Source organism: Cydia pomonella, chromosome 5 (genome assembly GCF_033807575.1).
Source record: "Cydia pomonella isolate Wapato2018A chromosome 5, ilCydPomo1, whole genome shotgun sequence".
Classification (NCBI taxonomy): domain Eukaryota; kingdom Metazoa; phylum Arthropoda; class Insecta; order Lepidoptera; family Tortricidae; genus Cydia; species Cydia pomonella.
The window spans coordinates 14,105,296-14,131,136 of NC_084707.1; the positions used below are offsets into that span (position 1 = coordinate 14,105,296).

The 25,841-nt window shown below is 35.5% G+C and overlaps 1 long non-coding RNA gene and 1 other non-coding gene across 2 annotated transcripts; both read left to right on the forward strand.

Annotated features, from left to right (window-relative positions):
• The first annotated feature begins 22,446 nt into the window (after window positions 1-22,446).
• Trnaq-cug (transfer RNA glutamine (anticodon CUG)) lies at window positions 22,447-22,518 on the forward strand. Its single transcript has one exon. It is a non-coding gene; the product is annotated as a tRNA-Gln (tRNA).
• A 621-nt stretch (window positions 22,519-23,139) lies between these two features.
• LOC133518326 (uncharacterized) lies at window positions 23,140-24,315 on the forward strand. Its single transcript, XR_009799465.1, has 2 exons — window positions 23,140-23,589; window positions 23,699-24,315. It is a non-coding gene; the product is annotated as an uncharacterized LOC133518326 (long non-coding RNA).
• The last annotated feature ends 1,526 nt before the right edge of the window (window positions 24,316-25,841 follow it).

Sequence of the window (25,841 nt, forward strand, 5' to 3'; positions counted from 1 at the left end):
CATAAATAGGTGGCATTCGATTTGTCGTGATTAAATTTCGTCCATTAGGACACCGTTACGAACGGAGACGATAAATGTGTCTAATAATCCGGCAAAAAGCGTTTCGGTGGCGATATCACTTACTGTTATCTTTTATAAGCTGTATTATTGTAATATGACTTTATGGGTCTATGTTAAGTTTAAACAAAGACAACTATAAACTTAATTAAATGATATGTTACTCGTTTACGAAATTTTATAAAAGCTTTAACATTGTTTCTAAGAATCAAGGAAAACCCAAAGCAATAAAGTTTTACTGACACTGGCTATTAGTTTTCCTTTTACAATGAAATATGTAAGTAGATACAGTTCCGTTAAACTAAGTAATTTTGTTCAATTGTCTCGCAAAGTGGAGTCCAGCAATAAACAATCGGTCATATTGAATGAGCGGAAATGTCTGTCTGGAAATTACCCTGGAAACAGGGAAAAACTTTTAAAGCAAGTCGTTTAATATACTAACTCTTTGAAACGAAAGATACACCGGGAAAGTAAGTAAGTTTGGATTTGATGACTAGGAGTTAATAGCTTTAATACGATAAATATACAAGCCAAATGAAGTATTAACTTAATTATTATCGATACTAAGACACTATCATATTAAATATTTTTAAATATTAGGTATGTTCAATTAAGTACAAAAGTGTGTCAATCAACGATTTATTAAATTATGTGTTTGCGCAAAGATTGTAAAGATGCCATTAATAATCGATTAATCGTATATACCTATACCGTGGTCGTTCTATTTTATAGAACTACACGCGGGTCATTCTCAGAGAAGCAGATTTTTGGGAGTCGAGCAGAATATCTTTGGATTTATGCAGAATTTAGAGGGTAAGGTATTTTTGGGTGGTATTAGTTCCAAACTACCTCCGATATACCTGTTTTGAATAATAAACTGTTAAGAACTATGTACAAAGAAAAAATAAAACGAAAGCCTGTTTTTATTGTAGTCGTAGTAGTAGTAGAACACTTTATTGTACAAAAAGAAACATAAAACAGGAAAGAACACACATCATTTGTTCAAAGGCGAACTTATGTCTTTCAGGGATCTCTTCCAGTTAACCTTTGAGCAATTGAGGAGGAATTGGAGAACGGTAGACTTCAAAACTGTACTAAACGGCATAAAAGAAAATATTTAATTTCCTAAAAGATAGCTAAACCTATAAGTCCTATAACCTACAATATATAAATGGGATATGCAATAAAACAAATATGTAAATAGTCATATATAGTTATAATATATAATACATTCTATACTATATAATACATATAAACAAAACTACCTAACCGCACACATCTTTTTGTTTATATTATTATTGTCTTTATTATTATCTGTTAAAAAGCGTACCTTACTGTCGAGTAACTATTCTACTACCTAACATTGAGGGCTTTATTATTCCAGTTAGTTAATTTATCTAAAATTGTATCTATTTCAATATTGTTTGTGATAATCGTTAATTGAAGAAATATTATTTTCCCCCACACGTACACAGCTACAAATCTATGCCTCAAATAGGGCAACAAATCCAGTGATCACATAATTATTCGCATTGCATCTAGCGTCAGTGTTCGTTCTTATCTCAGCCACTATGTGGGATGTGGGTCTTGTGACTCTTGTGTATGCAATTACAACTGTAATTATTTCATCTCCAATTTTTGTCACTCGTGTTCATTCAACTCCGTTTAGTCGTTTAGTTTTTATTGGTGTACTTTTAGGTCTCATTGTTTTGTATCTTGCGAACAAGCGAACATGTATGCTATAATTTCACAAAATGTGCAAATATTATTAAATGACTTTCTCATCTAGATTAATGCTCTGTCAAATAATCTCAGTAAAATTTTTAGTCGAACTTAAGAAAAAAACCGGTCAAGTGCGAGTTCGTTTACCTCGCGCACCGAGGGTTCCGTACAAAACTTTAAATTTTCTCATGTAACTATCTATAATCACGAAAGACTATTGACCAGAAGTATACTATTAGCTTAATTGTGTACAGCGCCATCTATGGGCAAATTGGCTAACTAATTTGTGCTATCTGTATGTATGTTGGTTTATCCGGGATAATTCTTTATCTTGTGAACCGATTTCAATCATTATTGTTTTATTTTAAAGAAGGTACCATAGTATAATCTCGTAGGAATATATAATTAACACCCGCAAACGGGATTAATTAGCAAATTAAATTATAAAATCTTTTTTGTTAATAAAAAAAAGTTATCAAGATAGAGGTCTGATTTTATTTTTCCTGTAATCTATATGATAATGTTATTATTATGTAAAAAATTCATAATTTTTCATTCGCAAACATCGGACATAAGGGGGGGGTGGGAATGGTATTTTTACCACATTTTCTTTTATAGGTTGATTTTTTTTTTCATTATGAAAAATGTTCAATTTGACCTCTTTCAAATGATACCCCACTTGACATAATAACTAGACTTTGAAATTTTGCCCCCTCTTTATATTGGACATTTTCCATAATTAATATATTAAAAAAATACAGTTCCAATATGTCTGGGTTAGCGTGGGTCATTACTATTCCAAATTTCAAATCGATAGCTTAAGTACTTCTCGAGATATTTAGCAATGTGACAGACGGACCCACGGATGGACAGAGACGCACCATAAGGGTTCCGTTTGTACCTTTTTGGTACGGAACCCTAACAACGATGTTTAGAAAAAAATGTCACTAGATATGGTTTTTATTTACTTACCCGTCTTCGTTTCATTATTGTATAAGTAAATTAATTTAATTAAAACCTTTATGTCCACAATTTCTCGACTTATTAGCAATATTTCTAAGCTCCGACTTGGTGAATATAAAAACAATGACTATTATTTAGTAAAAACTTGATATATCACGGGTAAACTTTCGCTGAGGAGACCTTCTGTTTTTCAAACTCTAACATCTTAATTGCTCTTATATTACAAGTACTTATACTTTGTAATGGCACAGCAATTTAGTCTTAAATACAGTTAACTAAAATAAGAGTTGAGAATGACCCACGCAGATGTTTGTTGCATTACTCATAAATATTAAGAGAACTAATAAATTAATTATGCCGCTATCCTGCATTTATACTCATAACTTATAGTCCAGTTATAGTTGCATCTAGCCTTGCACCGCAAATGGAAATCGATCATTTATTAATCGATCAAGTATATATTCGTTAATCAGCTATCTTTAAGAATGTAAAACATTTTTGAATTTCCCCTTTAATTTGTGCATTTATTATGCGACTGCAACTACAGGGTGACTTTTAAGACGTATTACAATACCCTACTTTGCTCTACAAGCCTCTATATTTTTTCCACTCAATCAATTGAAAATCGTCCACTAAACATGATTCTCGGTAAAATCTCTCGACAATGACTGTATATTAGTGAATCGAATTTCGAGTTCCCGCGGAATCCGCGCGCGCAAGAACTAAACCCGACAGGAATTCTATTTCAAAACGCATTTTACATACAAATACTTAATTTCGAACTAAAGTACGACCATTATACAGGCGGGTTCGCGTTTAAATTATACCGGTGGATCGTTTATAGGCCATAACCGAATTTGGGAATTAGCTATAAAACAACATTTGATACGGGCAGCGGGTGCGGGTTGGTCGCAATTTGAATTTGGCTCGTACCTCAGCTCATTGGGTTGCGAGGCGCGTGCGGCGCGTTATCTTCTGCCATATTGCCACCTCGCCTCCACCGGCGCGCTGTCTCCCTGGTAAAGGTGCTAGCTGATGATACTTATTTCACAAGATATACTCTTCAACAATTTCGTTCTTTCATATGAGCATGCGTCATAATTATGTGAAATAAAGCATTTGATCAATAAGGCCTAAAATTGTAAATATAAACTTTAAATATAATTTTAACGGATTAAAATGCTCTAACTGTCAATAAGGTCGTGTGAAAACATTTTTCCATTGTTGGCTTGTAAAGATGTGTGTGCACTCGCCCGCACATGAGCAGGAGTTTGCTAGGCGTTTACTCTGTATCGTTAGGTATTTTAATAAAAGTAAACAAACAATTTGTACATTTTCGGGAAGTTATAACATTTTTTGGCTAACCAACCCAATACAAAACCGCCTGGATCAGTCACTGAACGACCCGACTTGAACCTACATTATTTGATCACTTAATGTTTTCATCTACCCTCAACTGTAGGGCTAAGATGGTCGGCTCTTTATCATTTTTATCATTTGTCACCATGCCTGTCATGTTCTAACAAGTATGTAAGCGCGAAAGTGACGGGCATAAAGACAAGTGATTAGAACCATGGTGATATTGGTGATGGAACCATGCTGCAACCGCTGGCTTATGGAGCCGTTTGAGGGTAAGTTTTGTTTACTTTTATTTGAATACCTAAAGATACAAAGAATAGGTACATGACTTTTGAAGATTGCCTTCTCTTATTCTCGTCTACATATGTAAAAAATAAAAAAAAAATAATGTTGTATGTTTCAAAATAATGTTGAGATGTACATGTAAAAGAAGTACTTAATGTAGGTATTTTCTCATCACATCACAATCGTCCAGCTCGCATTAAAATGCTATTGAGGTTTACAAAATCCATTAAAGCTATATTTTCGTGTCAGAACTAAGTCTTGCAACACTTACGAGTGACTAAACAATTACGTTACAAGTGGGGCTTGTCATTCAAAGAAGCGTTGTTAACTACACGCCAATGGGCACAGAGCTGTGCGAATGGCGAACCCTAGCATTAAGCCAAGCGAGCAATTCCGCAAATACGTGAAACAATAATGATAGTGGTCACTAAGAATATTGTGCTTGTGCCTGTAATTTTATTGTGGACCTGTAGATCTATGGATCTGTAGATCTTTGATTAGCAATATTACTTAAGTATATCGTCTGTATTTGCTTAGGTATGGAACTCGACACATTTCATACCTATTTTAACAATTCTAAGAATATTGTTGAAAAACGTCTTATTGTTGCATGCAGCTTTACCCGCAAATATATATTTGTAGTAGTTATTAACAGACTTCAAAAACGAAAAGAAAAAGTTATCAATTAAACTGTATCTTTGTTACACGATTAACCATGACTAATATTTTAAATAGAAACCGGATAAGTGCGAGTCGGACTCGCCCACCGAGGGTTCCTTACTAATTTAACTTACCTTTTTTACAATTTTATACTGTTCAGATTTTCCCTGTTCTTGTGGTGTAAGGCGATATTATACTACCCAAATTTCAAAGTTCTAGGTCAATGGGAAAAAGGTACCTGAGAGAGACTGAGCATCGAAATGTACGTTTTTGCGGCATAAACGGCCGTATCTTTTTTACGTTAAGTTAAAAAAAATTAAATTAAAAAAAAAAATATTAAAAATTATTTATTCAATCAAGAGTAATTTACAGATAACATATAGTGTTTAGTACCTCTTTTTAAGTAAATCTTTACCTGTGTTAAGAGGTACTGCTCTTTTCTTAGATCAACAAAAATCTTAATTGTAATAAAATCCAATGAAACAATAAATTATTACAAAAATATTATATCTTGAAATAATATTAAACCATGAGTTTGGTGTACCTGTGTTTGATATAATATATGTCCTTTCTTTTTCGTATTATTGCGTGTATATAATGTATGTAAGTTTATTCAAATTCAGCAATGTTTAGTAGTACGTTTTCGATATTTTGGTAAGTCATCTTTTTTATCCAGTCCATTATACATTTTTTGCATTTATTATAAGGTAAGTGGTAAATGTTTATTTGTCTATTGATGAAGTTATACAATTTTGCAGACCTGGTGGAGAATTGTCTACTCGCAAAGGTAGTGTTAATAGACGTAGTTGGTATAATATTATCTTTTCTTCTTCTATTTTGTACAATGGAATTAAAGTGCATAGATTTGTGCAGTCTTAGGGTGGTAAATAGAATATATAGTTTTCTAACAGATAAAACGTCGGATAGCTTATACAGATCTGTGGTAGGGTATCTAAAAGGCTTGAAGTGAATTACTTTTAATAGAAATCTTTGGGCTCGTTCAAGTTCTAGAAATTTCATTTTTGTGGCACCTCCCCAAACTGGTATGCAATAAGTAAGAATAGATTGGGCTAGGGTTAAATACATCTGTTTCAGTAAGTTTTTGGAGGCTATGTGTCTCAGGTTTTTAAAGATCCAAATTAATTTTCTGGTACGGGACATTATTAGTTCAGTGTGGAGGTGCCAGGTCAGACGTTGGTCAACTAAAATACCAAGATATTTAGTACTATCTACCTTCAAAATAGAAGGACAGGAACAATTTTGTGGATTAATGAATGAATGGATTTTGATTCTGAAATCGTTACTTGGTTGAGTCCTTTTATTGTTTGTGAAACAGATATAATTGGTTTTAGAAGTATTAAGTGTAAGTAAACGAGAGTTAAGCCAGTGGGCCACTTTGGATAGATCCTGTTCGGCATATTTATTAACATCTGCGTAGGAAACAATATGACCATTTTTTATTTTCATGTCACAGAGTCCGTTTATATAAATAAGGAATAAGGTTGGTCCAAGAACACTACCTTGTGGCACGCCAAATGTTATATTGGATTCATCACTGATGTGGTTTCCTATTTTAACTCTTTGTGTGCAGTTTTGGAGATAATTTTCAAGTAACTTCAGTGGAATGTCTCTTATGCCTATGTTTTCTAAAGTTTTAACAAGAGAGGGAATAGAAACTGTATCAAAACTTTTTTAAGGTCTAAAAAAACTGTTAAGCATTTTTGATTATTGTCAATTTTATTTACTATTACAGAAGAAAGGGTTGTTACCGCATCTTCGGTTGACATAGATTTCCTAAAACCAAATTGTAAATTTGACAGTATATTGAACTTCTCAAGGTAATTAATAAGTCGCTTATTGAGGAGTTTCTCTAAAAATTTTGAAATAGCTGGTAGTACTGAAATTGGCCTGTAGTTGGCTGCTTCATCTCTGCTTCCGCTTTTGTATACTGGGGTTATAAACGCTTTCTTTAGTAGATTTGGGAAAATACCCTTGTTAAAACATAAATTGAAAAGATGGGTGAGAACGGGTACAATAAAGCTGCTTGCCAGTTTTAGGAATTTTGCCGAAATGTTATCCCAACCAGGGGCACTATCTGATTTGAGATTCATTAAAATGGTATGAACTTCCTTAGGATCCGTTTCCAGTAACACAAAAGAAGATAGTAGGGGATTTGAAGGTTGGTTGACTGTATTAGGTTGATGGGTATTGTTTAATAAGATATTTTCAGCTAAAGATTTCCCGACGTCAGCAAAGTAGTTATTAACAGCATTTATAGATTCAAGAGCGGTATTTTTAATGTCTAACAATTCATTATTTTCGGTTTTGTTAGGTTTTCGGTTTGTGATATTATTTATCGACTTCCATAAGTTTTTCGGGTTTTTACTAGCTTTTTTTAACTGTTCTTTATCATATGTACTTTTTAATTTTTTAATAAGGTTGTTGCAGAAATTGCGATATCTCCTGTATGTTATTTTTAGTATTATATTATCAGGCTCCGAGCGCAGTTTCATCTGCATTTTATTTCTATTTCTTATGCATCTTAACATTCCTATTGTTATCCATGGTTTTAAAGTGCTTGGTAGTTTTTTTTTACCAGATTCAAGGGACTGTAATCTTTTTAATTTCTACTTCATACGTGTGGAGACACGTGTCCAAGTTAACTTGACAGACAGACAGACGGAAGGACGGACAGTCGGACGGACGGTCAGACGGACGAACAAACAACAAAATGATCCCACAAGGGTTCCGTCTTTTCCTTTTCGTGAGCGACGCGGATGACTATTAATTCGATAGCAATTCCTCGGATATAGCGTCATCGATATACAATCGGCCCGATTTGAAGAATGATTAAGACACGTTTAAGATCTTGGAAAGATCTTTAGAAGATCGATAACTAAACGACATGTCAAATTGACGTTTATTTCGATTCTGCTGTGATCCCAATAAGATCTATCTACGATATTTCTAAACGTCAAAGTGACATTGGTTGCCCGAATCGAGCTGCTTCTGTCAATTATACGACATACAAACGATATCTCAATGAGAACTTATCTAAACCAGAACTTATAGTTATCTCATACTTCGAATCGGGCCGAATGTGTTATTGTTATTCGTGGCAAATGCCTCTTTCAAGAGACAATGATTTGTTAATTATATAGTTAGTTGTGAATTCAACATTTTATCGACAACATTGCATAGCCTATACATTGCATCAACAGATTATTTAATTCAATACATGCACTTATCCATTAGCTTAGTTAAGTATTACATCTGTGTACTGAACACTTGCTGTGTCTATACATATCACATAAGTTTCAAATGTTTCAATCGCCGAACAGGCTAATTCGAACTAACACTGACAGTAGAATGACATTTGACTATATATTATAACTGAATGATATCGGTGAGATGTCATTGTGATATCTGTGTACGTTCTAATTGGTCTGATGTCTCGAAATTAATTTTACGTAGTGTAATATATTCAGATGCGTGTGAGCGAGTATATTTCTGATTCTGACGCATTTCTGTCTAGGTATATGTAATTTTGTTTCCTGAAAATCAGGAATGAGTGTTTAAGTAGATGCTAAACTACAAAAACCCAACCATAAAATAAAAAATAAAAACATCTTGTTGTCAATGTACTGTATGTACTGTCTGCTTAATGTTTGTGTAATTTTCCTATTCCTCTGATTAATTCGTGCACTACCTGTTTCTAATAACTTACTGTTATTTATATCCTGCTACCCTAAGGTTGTCTGGAAGAGATCGCTTACAGCGATAAGACCGCATGTTGCTACCTTTCTTTACATTGTAAATCTGTTTTTAAATTTGTTTTCTTTGTGGTGCAATAAAGAATATTTACTTTACTTACGTACTTACTTACTTGTGAACAATATGATGTGGGGTAACCTACTCGTATCACCGAAGATAATTAACTTTTTAAATATTTATTTGTGATATTTTTGTAGACATAAGCTTCATTTGAATATTGTTCAACCTAAAACCATTATTTTGCCGCGTATTTATTTTGGTAATTTACGTAATTGTTGTATAATAAATTTCAACTTCGTTTATGTCTAAGTGAGAAATCACAAAATTGTTCAAAACTCGTCAGTTTTGCTGATCTTATCAAATTGTAAGCAACGAACTAGTTTGGAAATTGGTTATGTCGCTGGCAGTTAGCGGAACTCATTACAGAAGTCGTTTGTACAACACGGCTCCGCACTCAGCGCGGCATCCACGCCAAACAACTCAAAAAATAACAAACTACAAAATAAATTAATTTTGGAAACACGCGATGGAACGACGGTTATATGTGAAATAACTTTGCTTTGTTGATTAACCGCATTTCCTTTCTCAATACTTTTGTGGTTTTGAGCCTGGATTGATTAAGTTTGAGTTGTTTAGATCCCAATCACCAAAATATGGCCCATTGTATTAGTTATTCCAATTTAAAGAGGCAACAAGTACCTACTACATAATTGATTTCTCGACAACCGTGAAATATTCAAGGGGATGAAATGAAATTACATACTAATATAATGATTGAACAAGACTTTTTTATACGAACAAATAAATAATGAGAAAGAGAATGAAGTCGATCCACAATTAAAATCATGGAAATATGAAGCAGCTTCCAGGCTGTTTATTTTTACTAGCTTTTACATATCTTCCCTTTCTATACCTGGTATAGTACACTTACATATTCTCTTACTTGTTTAACATTTTTGCTTCATATAGGTATTTGATCAAAACCTTGTTATGTAAATGGATTCTATTTTAAACAAGATTAGGCTTTGTTCTGTGACTTCGATGACAATGCAATAAAAAGAATGTCAATATGAACCTGGTTTCAAAATATTGCAAGTCAAACTCCTCAACAAAAAACAACCACACCGAATTTGGAGTTTGGAAATGTTAGTTGTGCAAAGGAAGAAACTGTTAACACTATAAGCATGTATTAAAAATTACATTCTTTACAGACACTTATGGTTTGCTGTAACTGATGTAATAGTACATTACTATAGAGGGTTGCAGGCCAAGTAGATATAGGATAGGGATACGAGGCCGGCAACCCCGTTTCTGGCCGAGATTTGTATAGTGTTTTTCTCAAACTAGCAATGGCATGAAAAAAAAAATAGCCAATTTGTTGTATTCATAAATTTGACGTTTAAAAACAAAAGAACGTTGCTTTACAGGCCTAGGTGTGTAAGGCTGTATGAAATTCCTTTACATATCATCTTTACTCATCGCACCAGATACGTAGTATTTCCGGATCTAATTTGAAGTAAGTCATGTCCATATTTCATCGAAAGTTTGAGAAATGTTTCTTGATAACATAACGTATCAATGGTGGCAAAAACGATTCGCCCTTATATGGCACGCGTGCATAGGACCTTGGATTATTCCGCTTTTAGATGTTATATCAAAATATTGGGCAATTTTGTTGGGGCCCGCTGTGATAAGTGAAGGCATCGCGTACCGGAAGTGGGCTCGTCCGGCGCCATGCATCGCTTCCTCCGCCGCTCGGCGGCGCTTCCGTTTCCGCGCTCATGTCTCAACACACGACACAAGATCCCGCCCCTAGCGAAGCGACGTTTTTCTAACTGAGCTTTGATATCGCAATTTATTTGCTTGTCAATTTCAGGAAGAGGCCACGCGACTTATGGTACTAAGATCGAAACGGTCGAATAAATCAAGTCGATGTCAACATAAGGAATTATTCATAGATGAGTTACTTCAACGTTTCCTTAATAAAGGACCATTACCATGATAAGTACCGTACAGAATTATTAGACTATGTATAAACTTATAAATATAAATGACATCGTGTTGTAGAGTAAATATCTAAAATGTTGTTGATCCTTTATTTTATTTTTTAACATAAAAATACGTTGCAAGCCGAACAGTAGTATCTATAGTGTAAAATTACAACAATTACAATTATTGCAAGAATCAGGCTTAAGCAAATAATAAATATACCAACAATTTCTTTAGAATTTTCGTCTAAGATCTACCTTGTTCATTTCATAAAACTGCCCAAATCACTTCGTCGGCGCTAGAATAGAAACGTGATGTATTTGTATTAGTAGAGGAAATGACAGGCAATGATTAATTTGATGCACCGTACAGATAAGCCGATCACTGCGCGACAAGATAGGGACGAGGCTCGCGGCGGATTTCTCGCCAGGGCGTCCGCCGAACATGTGGACAATCTTTCACGCTCATGTGTGAGCTCACCCTTTTATTGGTCGAGGGTGCAGCGCGAGAATAATATGGATCGTTGCTTACAGTATTGCAGACGGACACTTGACCCAGTTCAAAGATACAGTCTAAAAATAAACCTGACGCTGGCTTTAGAAGACATTGCTTTTATGTATTTTAAAGATACGTTAGTTTACGACAAATTTACTTATATGTTAAGTGGAATATGATTTGTGTAAGATTTTGACGTGGTAGCAAGCAGTTGCAAGGTCTTCGGCTGACCTAGTGAGCGGAAGCCTGGCGAAAGCATCGTGAGTAATATTGATGTGAGCCAAACAACCGTGCAACACGCGACCTGCCGTCACTTACTTCACAAATATTAAAACAGGCTAAGAATGTTTCCTAATTTTATGAAAAACATAGTAATATTAGTTGGGTGAGATAGGTATTAAAATTTTCAACAACAACTTGTTAAATAATCATTACTTATAGCTGTAGTCATTTGCGTTGCATATTTTATACTTAGGTACCTTTCACCTCCTTAAGGTTTAATCTAATTTATAATTAAACATTGATTCAATAAACTGGAATAATTTATAAATTGTAGCTTTTGAAGATCCACATAATCCCGTCGTCCCCGTTGATTAGAGTCCACGGCTGGGGCGCGGGCGCGGGAAGAGAGCGTGAAATTGTCTGCTCACTTCTGTAAATATAATTTCGGCAACAAAAGGACTATAAATGGTACAGGCCGTGCAAGTGTGCGCACTTCTTGTTATACGCATTTTAAAAATTATCCCCCTCGCGCATTAGGGCAATCATGTGTTTCATCATGTCATCAATATGACATAGTTTTGATCCTTTAGTATTAAATTCGTCTAGTGTCTTCTGTTATAGTGTCAATCTGCTACGAGATACCTACTTATTTACATACGACTTTAAAATACGTACATATTAAAAATAATAACAGATTCTGTTTGTATATAGTTACTAGATGTATTTGTAACATACCTACTCTGAAATATCGATTCATTAAAATGGTTAACATTGTATACTGCAGGAACTCATAATATGAGTATAGAATCCATTACGAGCCGAACCACAATATTAATTTCCCTCGAATCGAACTGATTAATTATAGCAACCTTTCATTCGGGCTGTGCTCGGAGATACGGAATCACTTTATGGCTTATTTTATTGAATTAATGCATTAGTCCATGACTAATGGAATCACAAAACAAATAAAATTAAAATGTAAATAGTGTAACGACAAAATGCTAATAATAAATTTCTCCATTTTAATAACTGTAACTGTACGAAGGGGAGCTTCTGGGTTGCTAAGTCAATATAACACTTCCATTACTCCAAATTAAATTCCTCGGGGAGAGAGATGAAGTTTTTATTCTGCGCAGACAAAGGCCCGGAAGAAAACTGGCCAAGTAATAAGGGATACTCGTTCTCGCTACTTTATATCACAGGCACCTACTCCACACAACCTGTCATACGTTTAACGAGAAACGTTTTGCGATAAAGCTAAGTTTATGGGTCACCGGACGCTGACCACGGGTATTGGACGGTGAAGAGAATTCGGAAATTTTGCAGCATTTTATAACTCCAAGCGTTGGTAATTAATTAAAAAATCTGACAAATAGTTTCAAAAAGCACTTGTCGCCTTATAGGCTTTTCGAAGACCGAGCGCTGCCGGGTGTCGGGTGCGATGGTATTAATATTTTACGGAATTAATCATTATAATCCTTCTGGCAAACAAGTCGCCCTCGGGGGCGCGAACAATATAATGAAGTTGTCATTTTTTAGACTGCACGGGGGAGAGGCTGGAGGAAATCCAAATTGAATCATGCGGCGAGGGAATTGTGCTATTATGTTATTAAATACAGGAGGGCGCGACCCCGGGAGTTATTTTTTATATGCGGAGGGCGTCGAGAAGACAGTTAACAGTTTTCACAATAGAATTATGATATAATTTGACGCAACAATAGTGTCTAGACTGTAAAGCCTATAGTTAGCAAATCGGATTAAATTAAAGGCAGAGCACTGGGCTACATTACTATCAAGACAAGTTTGAATAATCAATACATGTTTGAATAATCAATACAGACTGAAATTTTAACCACCAGTCACCACTTGATTTTATATTGAACAACTTTTATTATGGGACCAATGCCAAAATCGCGAAATTGCCTGTTTCATATATTCCGGCTGATGTATGCCGCTGATTTCAGCATTGGTCCCATAATACAAGTTGTTCAGTATAAAGTCACTACGCAAAGTATGGCTGGTGGTTAAAATTTTGCCCTGTACATAAGCTATCTCGTGTAGAATATGATTTCTTTTACGATTTATGTTTTAGTAAGATATACGATTACGAATATTAGGTAAGTGCCTACCTAATTTTCACCACAGAAATTCATTAATGTTCCCAACAACAATACGCCATCCATCCATAAACAGGTAACCTACGAGACAAGTTAATTTAATCAAAATGTGTTAAATATTTACTCTTTCCTAATGTAACCCTATGTTTGCCAACACACTCATAAGTATATATTGTCGTCTAACTTCTATATCGCACTCAAAAGAGCCAACAGTGAAATGAAAGCTTTTATCCATATGTCAGAGAGAGTACTTACAGCGGCTTATTGTCACCCCCGCTAGAGAATTTGATAAAGCGTGTGCGAATATTAACAAAAGGAATATCTTGTTAAATTGATATTGCCACATGACGTAGACGAAACTCACCCTTAGTGTCGTATCCTGCACACTGGCATGGATCGTTATCGAATGTACGCCAAGAGGGAGATACGTCGTTTCGATGAACCGGGCGTGAAATTGTCTCCGCTGGAAAATGTATATTTCAAAGGGGAAGATTAAAATATTATCCATGTTAAGTAAATATTCAAATGAATATTTGCCGTGTTAGACAACAATGGGTGCGTACAAAGGGGAAGGTGCCGTAATTTGATAGATACCTATCTACAAAACGGTCTTCGTTAAGGGACATCCCTGTTATTATAAATTATAAGCGCGATTTGGGAATTCTCGTGGATTAAACGGTTCTCAGAGAAATGGCCGGAGCTAATGGCGTATTGTTTAGATTTTTAACGGCTACCTCCTTCGAAAATCACGCGCCTGCCCGTTTTTAATTTCGTTTGCTCTCATTGTCATTATTGCATTCACTTGCAGTTTAAAAGAAATTGTTTTATCTGAGTTCGAAACTGGCTTTAAGCTTATGTTAATTAAGCTACCTGGCTTAATTTCTAATATTGAAACATTTTTTATAAACTATACTGTACGTGTAATATTTTTACCGGTTTAAAAAAAATAGACTTTACGTAGGTCAATTAAATATGAGTATACCGTCATTAAAGTATTAAGTCATAGCAGAATTAATCTGTTCGTCAGCAGTGGGAGTGATTGCACTTGCAATGTGTCATGTAAATGAGTACACTTGCGCCCCAGCCCCGCCGGGAGCGACGCCTATTGTTATAATAAAATGCCATCTCTGACTATGAAGAGTACACCCACAGGATATAGGTGTTGCTGAAACTTTAACCCAATCTATTTAATTTGGGTTGGTTAGTTTTCTCTTTTAATTTGGTATTTAAATTACCTCTATATAAGTTGAGCGGCTGTTTTTATTACAATATATCTCTATATATACGTTTCGTTTCGTACCTACCTACTTATATAATGTAGATTGTCACGACCGCAGTAGATTTTGAGTTTTTTAAAAGTAGTCTGCATTATTGATATCTTTATCTATTTATGTGGTTGAATAATTTTAGATTCGTAAATTTATTTTGATACATTTTGTTTTATGCCACAAAGTAACCAGATAGTTAAAATTACACTTAAAATTAATTCTTTTATAGGTATTACCTAAAAGTATTATTCCTCAAAACATCGCTATTAAAAATAATCTACCTACATTAAAACAAAAACATCAAGGAGAATATTCAAAACACAAATTATTTATTGTTTGAATGTGAGTGGTTATAACTGATGGTAGGATTAGTATTTGGGTACATCACAATCAGTCGGAATTTGACGTACCATACTCTAAGATGGGATCAATTAAACTAGTCCTGGTGTCCCAGAGACAACGCCTCTTCCAGGTGGTTCAGAGATATAAGTTAGTCCAAGATTATGTTGACTTCGGTATGTAAGTCTGCTCTACTTATTAATGTACAAATGCATGCTGCTATTAACAGGCCAATTCGAACGTATACTGAAATCACAAATCGTCGTCTAAAATCATTTAGTAACATGTACGGACAAGTACGAGCGAATTGCACGATAACTAAATGATATCATTAAAGTATCATTTTAATGTCAGTGTACGTTTGATTTGGCCTGTGTGGCACAAAATGTATATGCGCTCTTATATTATTTTTCTAAAGCATAAGAGGAATCATTCCCTTGCGGGTGTACTTAGTGAGGGTGTAACATGTTTATATGTTTATTTTAATACGCGTGTCGCGCGTATAATACGGAATTTATTACGGCGCGACCCTCCGCCGGATTAATGCGATACGGAAGATTTGAATTCGGAGCATTAACTTGGATTGGTAGGAAACATTCTGCCAGGGGAGGTGTCTCAGAGTGTGCGGGCGCACTGATGTTCTGGTAAATACTTTTATAATTAGGTCATATGAGGTTGACGTGATGGGACTTCCTGAATATCACGTCCCGTACGTAGTTAGCTAAGCTTTGACGCTACCAAATACAAGAAAAGCATAATAAAGACACCAGACAGTCACAAACTTGAAAGCACGGACTTGCGCGGGATTTACGCAGAAGCCTGTGAATTGGCAGGAGCTCGACAGGCCGACACCCAAAAAGAGACTACCCAGGTATCCCAGGATACGGTCAACCATAAAAGCGTCACACTGTAAGATCTGATATCGGATGACCTGTGGAGAAAAATTGCTGCTAAGCGGACAATTTAAAAACACTCTAAGGGTGCATCAACCAAATAATCATCAAAATAATGGAACAAATCTAAGAAATATTTAATTCTCAAACCACACAAACGAATATTCTGTCTCTACATACAGTATGAAAAAATGGCAGATCACCACCACGTTTCTTGTAATTGCATGAACAATACATAAATATTGTGATTTCTAAATTTCACATATGTTCTAAATCTCAAAAACATTTCAAGTATGGCATGTAATATAAATTCACACCTATAAATATGAAAAGGTAAATTTATTTTATCATTTACGAGTATAAACGTCATTGAATAATAATATTGATTAAGTTAAGGTTAAGGTACAAACTAAACCTTGCAGTTATTCCATAAACCATACACCGATATATATGACAACTTTATACTCAAATAAGTGTACTTTGTTGGAAATTTTTTAATTAAAGGAATAAGGCAAGGGGGTCTCCGATTGAGCCGAAATTTTGCATGCATGTATAAATTGGATGACAATGCAAATATTATTATGACATAGAGGTGACCTGATGATGGAGACAGGAGATGGCCATAGGAACTCTGTGATAAAACAACGCAACCTAATTGTGTTTGGGGTTTTTAGAATTGGCTCGATGAGTATTAGTTGCCTGTGGAAATAAAAGTACAGTCAGTGATAAAAGCTTGTACCAAAAATGTAATTTTTGCCAAAATCTTATTTATTATGAAACACATACGTCTTCCATTGATACTACAAATTTTCTCTACTATAAGATATTCTTTCGTATATAATTTCACGATTTTTAGTTAACGAGTACCCTATAGGGTTTTGCTAAAATATTGTACACAAACGAAAGTATCTCTTGATGGCGTTAACGCATTCACTGGCAGGGGGCGTGGCCTAGGAACAAACTTATATGACGGTGAACGCATATATGCGTCGGTGGCAGTGAATGCGTTAACGTAGAAATTTGATTTTTTCTATGCTTCAAGGGGCATCTAAGAATTTGATACCTATTAATTTTAGCTTGAAAAAAAAAACACACTGACTACCACACCCGCTTGAAAAGTTAGTCCTTGTTCTTTGTATATACCTACATATTACATTTTACCCTCACACGTATGTACGACGTACACTTTAAAAGAAATTGAAATACATTTGTAGTAAGTACTTATTTTACGTTTGGGGTAAAAACGTTCGGGAAAACTGGCGTCTCTCTAGAGGACGATACGACCGTTAAAAAAATTAAATTTAGTGGCTCTGTGAGCTGTAGACATCATGAGTATAAAACTCTTATCGACAAAATAAATAAATTTAATTATCGAACCTGCTTACAAAATTTCACGAGAATCGGTGAGAATTGCGACCTGTGGAGGAGAACATCCGGACATACGCATCATTGCCCAATCTGAAACGGAGAACTTCGCTGACGCTTGGTCAGTTAGTAACGTGATGATTTTTCTTGTAAAAGTAGGTAGGTGTATGAAACATAATTACGTATCTAGGTGCTTTTAGAAATTTTAAATAAGCACCGATTATGTAAGAATAGAATAGGTACTTATTTAATATTCGGCGAATACGAATAAGTACTCGTATTTGTTATTTCTAGTTTGTTTTAGTTTAGGTATATTGTGAGAATATTGCATTATAATATATGTATAATATTTATAGAAAGTGTTACATTATATATCTTACTAAATTGTTTTGTGAGATTGATTCATTACATACTTATCGATTCTCATCTCCTCAGATCTTATTCAAGGAGCAGACGTTACAGATGCACCATGATTTACCACCTCTAATAACGGGAAAAACTAGCTATAATCTATTTTCATTCGTACACAAATCGGTCGAACAGAAAACCATAAAATACCCCACACAAAGAATCTTTATGTAAACATAACAAACGTAAAAGCGTTATATCTGTTGTTTTAAGTCATTTCCAAAGTCATTGGCTAGGAGCGATATTTTTGGAACAACGATACCTGGACTATAACTGATATATTCATTTATTTAAACTTAAGACCATCGTATCCTGCTGGCAGAAATAAACGAAAACAAAAATAATTAAAACAGTTGGCGACTTTGTTTTCTACTAACAAATTTAATTAACATGGGCTTATTTCCCGCTTGATCCGAGAGAGACAAATTGGCTAAGTAAAATTTATGTATCGGAATCAAATTCAATTTCGTCTTTGCATTTTTTACACGGTTTTATAGGGCTGTGTTACTTTAACGTCTGAAACAATACCATACTATGGACACGTCTTGAAGACGTAACGGGCACGGATAATCTTTATGTCTACCCTATCTATTCACATATCCCCGCGCACTACGGTGTCGAGATATACTTAATATTTATAGTTTGTCTACGTTGATGTCCGCCGAATTTTGACATTTGCGGCAGCATGTCGGTAATGTCGCGCTGCAATGCTGCTGCTGGATTCGAACGGTACGTTTATGCAGCTGCAGCTGACCTAGGATTCCCGAAAACGACACCTTTATCAAACAAATTGACAAACACAGCAGCATCATCAACGCCGGAGCAGTAATATCGCAACAGTAGTGCAGCTGCAGTTAACATCCGAATGTTACATTTATGAATTACGAGTATTTAAAACCCGCGCCGCATATATTAGAAGAAAATAAAAATGTCAAAAAGAAAGTAACAATTTTTTATGCTAATGCAAATAAGAAAATGACGACGTAGACACGAAGACACGATATTGTGTAACTAAAGAGTATCAGGCATCTACGTTGCGCACTTCCACACCTTCTTTCGATCTTGTGAAATTTGTTTTCTTAGCGGATTTTTCTAATCTTCTTTAGCATCGTTTATATTGATTATAGCGTTCCTCCCGCCTAATTTATATTCAGCTAGTGTTTTTTTCATCACGCCCTGTGCTCAATATCGCAATTCGTACCGTAGTTGGCGTAAGCCGAGGGGACCTGTCACCTTTACCTACTCTCGGACTGTCTCTGTCGTGAATGCCTATTTTATTACACGCTTTCACATAAACAACTACAGTTTACGACCGTTTTTGTATCCAAAAACGGGTCGTCGGACGCAATAAACTAATTATTAAATGAAGGTAGGAGACAGTCGGTAAATTATGAATCGGCATTCGATTCTCATTTCTGATTTAAAGCCTTGGTGACGGTTCGATGACAAAATTATGTTCCAATCTTGTTTATTGGATGGATGTTCAGTATAATGGTCATTTTTTTCTCTGGCGGCCGATTGCAAGCCGTAGAAGAGATAGGTACATTAAATCAAAAAAAATTAATAAGTGAGTTAGTGTAGGAAGCAACATAAAGTATTTCGCATACCATACATATTTCATTTATTTGCAGATATTGACAGATATATTGTCCTGATTTTTAATTACTTTCCTACGCTTTATGCTGCTAGTAATGTAGGAAGGATTTAGTGGATAACTATTTCATTTCATACAGTACAGTTTTCTACGGTCTGTTTTACATTGAGCAATTGTCGCAGACATATAAATAGGTGCAATATGTATATTACATATAAGAACCCTCATATTCGAAAAACATACTTATCGTATAGGAAAAATGTAATCACACTGTTTTAAATGCGGCAGTAGGAACAACCATCTACATCTCAATTTAATTTGCTACATTCCGGAATAAGATTTAGGCGTTCTCAAAAACTATGGCGCCGCAGATTAGTTAGTTCCAAGTAATAAACAAAGCAAGTATGCCCGCTATGATCGGAATTTGGCTACCGACTTTCTTTTGCTGCATCAATCAAAATCATACTGATAATGAAATCATCATTTGGGTGGCCATAGAGAGCTCGTTCCGAGAACCGCGTCTCATCGCCGCTCGGCGGCCCCATGTGCTCCGCCGTCATTATCACATTCCTGACTTATTTAGGTATTACATTTTATATTTTCTTCATTTGCACAAATTTATATTTTTTATTTCTCATGCTCAGAAAGTTTGGACATCTATGAAGTGTGCAGAAAGTGAAACGTTTCTGCTCTAGGGCGTTTTACTTTCCAAGTACGTTTTTATTATCGTTTTTTAAGATAAGCAATTAAATTTGGTTCTAAATAGATTTGCTGTACAATTTCCATTCTGATATTTGACTTCCCCATTTCATAAATAACGATACTTTTACATAAATTGTTATTTGAAAGTAGGTACCCTCCAGAACTACTATAAAGTATTACTAAAGTACTAGTAACCTTATTAGTTATTTACGATACAAGTGCGAAAAATAGGAAATTGGTAACGAGTGGCAATAAATTAAACCCCCCATATGCCACCTTGCCGCCTTATTGGTGGGGTTACAGGAACTCATCCGCGACCTACCGGCGGCAGCCGCCCGCGAGCGGCTCCTTTGCGAATGCCCGAAGGTCCTTCACGCTAGGCGCGCCAGATGGTGCGACGCGCCTTCCTCCTCGGCCTCCGTCCTGCAGTGTAGCGGACGCCCCGAGCCCGCCACAAGGAGGCCACGGGCGCCAGAAAACTGGGAAGGTGGGTAAGCGGAAGTGAATATCTCGCCCACTGTAAACCAATATTTCAAGAACTCAAAATTTTACCATTGCCTTGTCAATACATTTTAGAAATCACCAAATTTGTTAAAAAACACCCTCAGCTTTTCCCACTTCATGATGAAGTTATAAATAAGCAAAGGCCCAGCAGGAAGCCGCTTCAGCTTTATCAACCTGCGCAAAAGCTAAAAGTGTCTTAAGTTAAATGCTTGCAATATGGCTGTTAAAATATTTAATAGAGTCCCAGATGACCTCAAAACTCTACCGGTATGTCAATTTGAAAAAAAAAAATGTTTCAGTGGTTGCTTGGTAAATGTTATTACTCTGTAGATGAATTTTTAAAATGATATTTATTATGAATTGTTAATTAATTTTGCTAATCTTATACTGACTTTGAATTTTAATGTTTAATTTAACTCCTCATGTAAATAATTATGTAAATATTTCTACGCCGATGCATGCCGGCAGAATATGCTGACCTAATACCTTCTACTAACCAACAGTGTATGTACCATATTCTTGGAAATAAAGTATTGAATTGAATTGAATTGAAGTCCCGGCGACAGTTGAGGTTCATGGTTCTGCCGCAAACCACAACTCGGCTGCACAGGGCAGGGAGAACGGCACATAACACCGACACTCTTCTTCCTCTGCAGCTCCACCAACGCCGCTACAGCGAAACGGCCCCCCAAGTTCGCAGCGGATAGGAAGAGTGGCGCATCGTGATACCATCACGCCTCTTTCCTTGCCATCCCACCTCGGCCGCCGATGATAGGGAGAACGGCTCACCGCAATACCGACACTCCTCTTCTTCGACGGTCCACCTCTAACGCGTCACAAGCAGGCTTAACAAGCCCACTTGGAGCGTCCTCCTGAGGCCAGTCCGCGCCTCAAACAGGCCGGCCCTGGTTGCCTCTTCGCTTCACCATGGGTGATCAAACCACGGTTACAAAGCCCCTCCACCACTCCTCCTTGGTTAACTATCTGGACATCAAAATATCTTTTTGCAAAGTTTCAAATACCTAGCTTGAAATAAAACTTGATCCCTATACAAACTTTCATCCCCTTTTAACCCCCTCAGGAGTTGAATTTCTAAAAATTGCTTATGTATTTCTTTTACAAATTTATAATGAATGCCAATGTTCAAGCTTTAACTATTTTATCTAGTTTTTGTAGTTTCAGCTCTACGTTGATGAGTCAGTCAGTCAGTCAGTCAATTAGAATACTCGCGTTTATTTATAGGTATATACATAAACAGGTTTATGAAAAAAAAATACTTTTTAGGTAAATCATCCCTATTTTACTTCTATGAGAGGTGCAGTAACACTTTTTTACTAGTTTTTCACCATATTATACACGTTTCGAACACATATTGACGACCGGTCTGGCCTCGTGGGTAGTGACCCTGCCTATGAAGCCGATGGTCCCGGGTTCAAATCCTGGTAAGGGCATTTATTCGTGTGATAAGCATGGATATTTGTTCCTGAGTCATGCGTGTTTTCTATGTATTTAAATATTTATAAATATGTATACATTATATATATCGTTGTCTAAGTACCCTCAACACAAGCCTTATTGAGCTTACTGTGGGACTTAGTCAATTTTTTTTATTTTTGAAGTGAAACTTCTTATGCGACTTCCAACAAGGTTGCGTTAAACGTTTAACGCTATAATCGGTAACATAAAGTAGTAAGAGTTTGTGATGAGTAAATTCGTCGATTAGCTTAGCCGGTTCCATGGTGTAATGGTTAGCACTCTGGACTCTGAATCCAGCCATCCGAGTTCAAATCTCGGTGGAACCTGACTTATTTTATTTTTTCTTTTTATATTTTCTATTATTTAGGAATTTTAGAATATATATATTTAAATATATGTATTATTAAATCTATTTTATAAATCTTATTTATTATGCGACTTTTATGCGACTTGGTTGCGTTAAACGTTTAATGCTATCATGGAGGGGGTATGAAAGCACTGTTGCATTAAACGTTCAACGCTCCTGGGGAGGGGGAATAGAAAGAGACAGAGCGAGAGTGAATGCGTGGCACTCGAACGCATGCGCGTAGTATACCTGTTGCAGTGTGCGAGCGTTAGCAACGAGTAGCGTCCAATATTCCAGCGCAAGAGGGAGAGAGAAAGGAAGCTACACAAAAGTAGAAAGTAGGAGAGAGAAAGAGAGTGAGTCAGTAGATCCCAAGCACATGCGCGTGGTATTCTTGCTATGCAGCGAAGTAAACAGTGTGAGCGTCGTGAAATTTGCTGAAATACGTACTTGTTGTTTTATTTTAATTTATGATATTCATTACTAGATGACCCGGTGTACTTCGTATCACTTACCTCTTAATATAAACCATATGTACTTTAGAGCACTATTTTCATCTCCACATTACGAAGTTGCACTTCTTCCGCGCGGAGGGACTCCACGCACAATTTTTTAATTTTTTTATTTACTTATAGACAGTAATAATGTTGTACAAAACAAGTTTCAACATGGTAAAAAGCATTTTCACTAAAAAAAGGTTTTCAAAATAACATACCTATATTATCATACTAACTTTCAGTTGCCTAGTAGTATAGTGCTAACGGTAAATGAACTACGCCGCAGGCCACACAGACAGACATGGCGAAGATAAGTTTAACATATAAACATAACAAGAATATAGGTAATGCAAAACCAAATATAATAAATGTATGTAAATTGGTAAATTTCAAATGAATGTAATTACCGAAACTTATAGGTAACTATATTTATAGCTTCATGGTTAATAAACGTTCAAGTAACAATGAAATTCATGAAACAATGAACATTGTGGTGATGAACATGGTATTATTTATTTTCACAATACTTTTTGCAACTGGATGTTGCTCAAATTGTAAGTAAAATAAGAAGTATTTGAACTTAAAATGAGGGAATTATAAGTAAAATTCCTTTTTTTTCTTATAAAATATCTAGCCTCCTGTTACACATTTATTCTTCTGCAGATACAAATGAAACAGTTGAGACGTCATTTTCTAACGATGCGAATGAAACAGATTCGAGAAAGCGGTATGGTTACGGGTTCTATGGCCCTTGTGATGAATATGAGAAAACATTTCACTGCATGACTAACTGCAAAAGTCTAGGGTATGAAGTATACAGACTCGATCGCAAATGTAAATGTACTTGTCATGAAATGAGAAGTACACTTGCACTGCCCTACTATAAATGGTTGACTACCGGTACTCCGAGGCGACTACCGCCGACAACAAGAAGCGCAAGACTTTACGATGTAGTGGGAACCTTGTCACCACATCCCATTGAAAAATCGACAAATATCGAAAATAATACTTGTCCAACTTTTCCTTCTGCAACAACAAAAGCATCACAAGATACTGGTAACCAAACAGAAGTGACATCAGATGATGGAACGCACACTACTATTGGTGAAACTACTGCTTCTGATACCAATATTACTACTGATACAAATGGAACTACTGATCAGAATGCCACTGCTTGATATTTATATCGCTCAACCAACAAAAATCATTTCTCTTTGCCTATAAACACTGTGAGGGCTCTTATATTATTTAAATAATAATACATCCTCGAATGTACAAAACATTGTTTTTTCTTTTCTTTCGAACCTAACGCTTAAAATGTTTTTTACAGTACATATGGGGCTACTTTATAGCACTAGTGCGAGAAGTAGCATATTATGTTACTGTGTCGAACATTTAAAGGGCCATATGTACTGTAAAACGTTGTACGATACATGTGCGAATAGGTAATTCGCAACTCGTGTCGATTTAAAACACTCCCTTCGGTCGTGTTTTAATTTATCGCCACTCGTTTCGAATTTCCTATTTTTCGCACTTGTATCGTAATGTACTATTTTTTTTCACTTAAATGTTGTCTTGAAGGTCGATATCTCTTCAAGATACTATTAATGTCAGGCCAAATTAACTCTGCAGTGATTTTTTTATAGCATAGACTATGCAAGTCTTATTTAAAATGTGAAACTTTTATGAAATTATGCACGGAGAATTTTTTTTTTAGTAGGAACAAGTTAAAAAATATTAATCATTAGTAAAATTTTAGTGAATCCCAGGACAAGGAGATTATACCTACTAACGGTTATAAACCAGTTTTACTAACAATATTTACTAACACCAAAAAAATTGTCCTCCTTGGAATAACAATACTGTTTACTAAAAACAAGCAAACTTTTATTTGAATTAAATAATGTAACATACTTGCTTTTAACATTAAACAAGAATAGTTTTTCTTATTTTTAGTAACTTTTTTATAGGTTTTATTATACCTGTTACTAGAAATTATAAAAAAAAGTCATGGACTTTATTAAGCCGAGAAGTATTATCTAGTGTTTTGTTTCTTGGTTTTACTAATCCCATGACTAAAATTCACAATAGTTTGCTTGGAAACAATAAAGCAGCACTCTTATTTTCTGTAATATTTTTACTAGAAATTACAAATCTATAGAATAATTCATGGGATTCAGTAAGCTGCAATTTAATTTCAAGTAACCATAATTGCAATGTACAGATGCGTCCGCACCTGGGGGCCTACCGCGAAAACCGAAATTCGTCAATTGCGGGCATTTTTCTCTGTCACTCATCTACGTCTTAGTAAGAGTAAAAGATAAAGATGTCCGCAATTTACAGATTTCGGTGTTTCGCGGTAAGCCCCCTGAGCCTGATCCAAGCGATCCAAACGCTTTCGATGCACACCACACATATTTAGATCCCGTAAGGAACGATCACTTCTTACGTGATCTAAATTTGCGTGGCACGCTCCAATCACGCTTGGATTGCTTGAATCAGGATCAGGTACGAGTGCTTCTGTAAATTGCAATTATGGTTACTTACATGTCGCTGGCCCAATTTTACAGGTTTCTTTGTTATATGTAACGTAGTTAAAATTAGACTTAGTCATAGTGACATGACAACGTTCAAATTTCAAATCGTCAAAAGTGAAACCTAGAACTGTAATATTGAGCTAGTGAAGTGACTCTTGCATAGCTCTTCAGTATGCAGTTTTACAGGGTACAAGGAGCGAATTGTTTATATTTTGACAGCTACTCTTCGAATAATAGGAAATGATAAATTAAATCTAAGTAAGGGCTGT